The 4,703-nt window shown below is 34.7% G+C and overlaps 1 long non-coding RNA gene across 1 annotated transcript; it reads right to left on the bottom strand.

Annotated features, from left to right (window-relative positions):
• Window positions 1-322: 322 nt before the first annotated feature.
• Window positions 323-2,724, bottom strand: LOC125493268 (uncharacterized). The gene is made up of 3 exons (XR_007269778.2): window positions 1,249-2,724; window positions 1,060-1,137; window positions 323-668 (listed from the first exon to the last, which is right to left on the bottom strand). It is a non-coding gene; the product is annotated as an uncharacterized LOC125493268 (long non-coding RNA).
• Window positions 2,725-4,703: the final 1,979 nt, after the last annotated feature.

Genomic DNA, 4,703 nt, shown 5'->3' with positions numbered 1-4,703 from the left:
ACAGTCATTTATAATACACGTTATACCGCTAGATAACACATTTTGTAAATAAGTGTTACGTTTGCTATTTATATGACAAATTAAAAAAAAAGAAAATTTAACACTTATCTTGAATAACTGTTATTTTTTTTATAATATATATAACATATATTACCTATAACCGTTATCTATGATATTTTTTTAAAAAAAATGATAAAATTATCATTTCACACGTATATTGGCAGACGCAGCACAAAACTGTCAATGACCAAACATTCAAATATAACCATTTGAATCCATTATTTGTCAACTGGGGAAAACTTAAGTGATAAAAGAAGAGAAATTAGAAAATTAAATATAAAAAAGGTTCATTCAGGAATATGACAGCAGAACAATTTATTGTTGACTAACTAACAAAAAATTTAGTTCCCGCCCCAAATGTCACGACTAAAGATATTACAAATCACCGGAGTAAAAATGATGCTGAACACGAAATAACCAAAGATCGACATATTGCACTATCATGATAAAATGCAGCATATACTAAATATTGGAATCTGATGTCTTCTCCTCTTTAGGAGATGCATATTGCCTGCTAAGCTTTGACTTTGTCCAGGGATCAAGGATGCACTATGTGGCGGCTAAGTTGGAGGTTTTGACTGCCTAAGCTCGTTTCTTCATCAATAAACCTATTCAAAATAACACACATGTAACCAATTTTATATACACACTCATACAATGAGAGGAATCAAGGATTGTAGTAACTTAAACAACAGTAAAAAGCATCACATAGCTACCCTACAGCCCATATCAGGAAGTCCATACATCGGTAAGACCATAAGATCACATTAGAAACATTGCAGAAGTTAGAGCAAAAGAACTAGCGAATCTCACGACATACAGGAGACTGATTTCACAATCAACTTAGTATTAAATCAAACAATTTGCAAAACCCTGCAAAGGCAAAAGATGATGTAGAAAGAATTACCAGTTATAAAGAACCAACTTACTAAACAACAGTTTGAAAGCAATGGAGTATTTTTTTTAAAGAAATCAAAATGGAAAAGGTATAAGTCTTACTCGAAATAGGCCATTGGGGCAGCATCACCAACTCGAATACGTGTCCTCGGCAATCTTGTGTAACCACCAGCTCAGCCTCTGCAAGATAATTCAAATATTACCCAGCAATACAATAACAAACATGTCTCTTTAGGTTCTATCTAGCAGCCACTAAACCAGACATTTACACAAGCCAGATTTGATATTCACTTGTCTCGATATGCCAACTCGGTAAAAAGCTTGTGGATAACATCATCACCCCTCAAAAAAGCAGCAGCACATCTAGCGGCACAAATGAGCCCTGAAGCAGGATATCAAGATAATCCAGTCATCGAATATCCAGTAGATAATTTTGAATCAGTCCTAACACTATGCCATTACTAGACTCTAAAGAGTTTCAAATACGATCCTCCAATCCATTAGCAATCTATAGCACACCAGTACGATAACTGAGAGTTCAGAAAGCATCATTGTTGCCAACAATCGACATAACAATAACACATAGAATAACTTCAACCAAATATAATAGCTATTAACTAGATGGTGACAAAGTAATGAACATCTACATATATGTGTGCATGGTGTTGCCAGGACCATCAATTAATACAATGAAGCAACAAAAAACATGAATGATTAGCCATCCTCCATAGTAGATCCGATAACATGGTGATGATAAAGGCTACATCAAGGCTGTAATATTAAAGAGCATTGTCTTGCAAGTGCAATAGCAAATCAGGTTATAATGGATCATGAAAATCCAAATTTCAGCAGTATATACAGGAATTAAGACAAATCTCAAGCCTCCTACACTAATCCGACACCCTAGCAGCATGCCCGTATTTAGGTATGCATGCTTTAGTTGCTCCTACAGAGGGTGCCTTCCTATTGTCCAACTTTATTTGGGATTCACTTGGGGCGGTGCATGCTTTACAGTAAATGGGAACCATGTTTGAATTCATTATATTCTATGATTTCACTATGTTCTGCCCACCTAGCAAGGAAATGGAAACAGATAATAATCTAGAAAAGGATACAAAAACTGCGTAAACAACAGAACAAGTATCTTAAGAAAAAGCAGGGATTAGCGAAGAAATATATATAAGCTTCTGAATCATTAGAGTTCATCTTGGTCATCAACAATTGAATAAGTATAGTGACAAAAGAAAATTAAGTGGTAGGATAGGTAACATTTGTTGCACCCCACAGGAGAGCCTTATAGCTCATAAAAGCACCCTCCCCCAAAGGCCCATTCCACCCAAAAAAAAAAAACACCTAAAAGAAGGCGAACAGCCGCAGCATGAACCTAGACTTGATATTCTGAAAACTAATAATAATCCAGTATAGTGTCACATTATTAGGTTGGATAGATTTCTAATTAAATCCATGATCCTAGTCAGGTAAGTGCCAGCTACATTACTAGACTCATAATCTACCCTCAAGTATTCATGTCTGATAATATACATCTTGACATAGATATGAATAAAAAGTTACAACTTTAGAATAAATAATGAGTAATATTTGTCATGAAGAAGAAGCTAAATCCCATACTTGGACACGTTCCCATATTGAACACCACGAATGCCAGCCTCGCTATTTATGCCCCAATAGGCCAATATCAATGAACCAACTACTAACAAAGTATAAGGAATAAAAAAAAATTAATCCACCAAACTCAGATGCATCCTAAAACTCATTTCAAAAATTAAATAAGCTATTAATTAAGAATAAATTTGAAAAACTGAAAATATCAAAGTGTACTAATATTTGAGGCTCGTATACTTACATCTTTTCCCAATTGAACCATAGTATCAGCTAATCTTTGAATTCCTCAGTTGCTTAAATGCCTGAAAAATTCATCTACTATCTACTGTTATTATAAATAAATAAAAAAACGTGGGCAAGAACTGCAATGCAAGCTGCCAATTGTCATTCTCCCTTATTCCAATAGCATTTTATCCACGTTGTTCTCATACAATTAAGAAAATCGATAGCTAAGTTACAACAACTCACGGAATGACCTGAGACACGAAGTAGTCATTGTATCAAGGACAAGGATCAGCTAATAGACTTGCATAGTTGTATTATTCTAGTTCTATGGGCTCTCCTATTATTATACATAGATTATTCATGACTTAAGCAAATAGGATAGTTGATAGAATGATAACACTTGCATAGTTGTACTTAAAAGAGCAACCAATACCCTCCCCCAAACGACAGCCTAGAACGTGATCACTAGCCTGCATTGGACAAACTGGAACTCGGAGTCGTGGACGGACCACTCTCAATGGACACAGTATCGGAATTACTTCAAGTATTAACAACATTTTCCAAGAAAGCCATGTCAGCTAATAATAGATAGTACACTAATTTAATAACCACAGTTTTCTAGAAAAACAAACAAATCCAAATGAAACAGAGAAATGTACCTAAGAAATGACCAATTCAAAGAATCTGACATATTGGACAATAAGAAATTAATTGGCCAAATTAAGCAAATGAATAAATTAAAGGGCAATCTAACAAATTGTCACAATTAGTTCATATGACAGCAAAGAAGAGCCCATACTATAAATTATTTCTATGACAGTGTAGTATGTAACAAATCATCAATTGAGTATAATAATAATCTAGGGCAAGTTTACCAAATCAATAATATAAATTAACCATTTAATACACAAGTAAAATAAGTAAGAACAATCAAATTATGCATATAAAAGAACATTAAATCAGTTTTATTAGGGAGTAAGAAAGCAAGAAAGTACCAACAGTAGAACCTTGAAGTAGGCTAGGATAATTGCGAATTCAAACAACGTTGGAGTAGGCGAGGTGATGATGACGAATTCAACCACCTTTGTATTTAGCGGCCTCTAGTGAAAACTACATTCCGGCTGGTGTCGATCTAAACGCCGGTGTGGTCAATGGTAGCGCAACACGATAGAACCGCTAAGTGTTGGGGAAGAAAACTGATTGAGTAGTGTTGTGAGCTTTTTAAAAAATTTTACGGAGTTGGAGTATAGGTTGAAGATGAAAATGGGTCGTGAGTTCCTAAATCCATTAGCAGTTAATTCTCCTTTTTAGTAATACTAGTTGTTGCTCCGCGCGCCTACGCGCACGGCGCCCCAAAATAGTATAATTGTGATATTTGTAGTCCGTTAGCCTTAAGTGGTAAAATATCTATTTAGTACGTATTCCAAACAGACGCTGAGTACACACATTGTATTAGTTGCATCAGGCAAACAAATGAAGTACGGTGTGCAAACACGATTTATTTACTCGTTAATTTCATTTGAAAAGAGAATACATAATTAAGTTTTATTTGAAGTGCAATTCCGATAGCTAAGGTAACAACTTTGATTTAGAACTTGTTGTTAACTTGTAGGTTTCTCGCGTGCCTTTGAAGTGTTTTTGAAATGGAACTATAAGTGATGTTTAGGCATAACACTAATATCTCAAGTCTCAACATCGTGCAAGTTAAAATAAAATGAAGAAATATCATGTAGAAAGGAGGCACTATGAAGCCAGTAGAAGGAATTAACACTTCATTAACCCTTAAAAACACCACCAATGATAAGTCAAGAACTTTTTTGATATATCCCAAATTTTCAATACAATAGAAGAGATCAATGTGTAAGTGAAATATGAGGGTAACTTTAGGGCCTGTTCGG

The sequence above is a fragment of the Beta vulgaris genome, chromosome 9, assembly GCF_026745355.1.
Source record: "Beta vulgaris subsp. vulgaris cultivar EL10 chromosome 9, EL10.2, whole genome shotgun sequence".
Lineage (NCBI taxonomy): Eukaryota > Viridiplantae > Streptophyta > Magnoliopsida > Caryophyllales > Amaranthaceae > Beta > Beta vulgaris.
The sequence above is the reverse complement of the archived record's forward strand: the minus strand, read 5'-3'. Positions and strand labels throughout refer to the sequence as shown.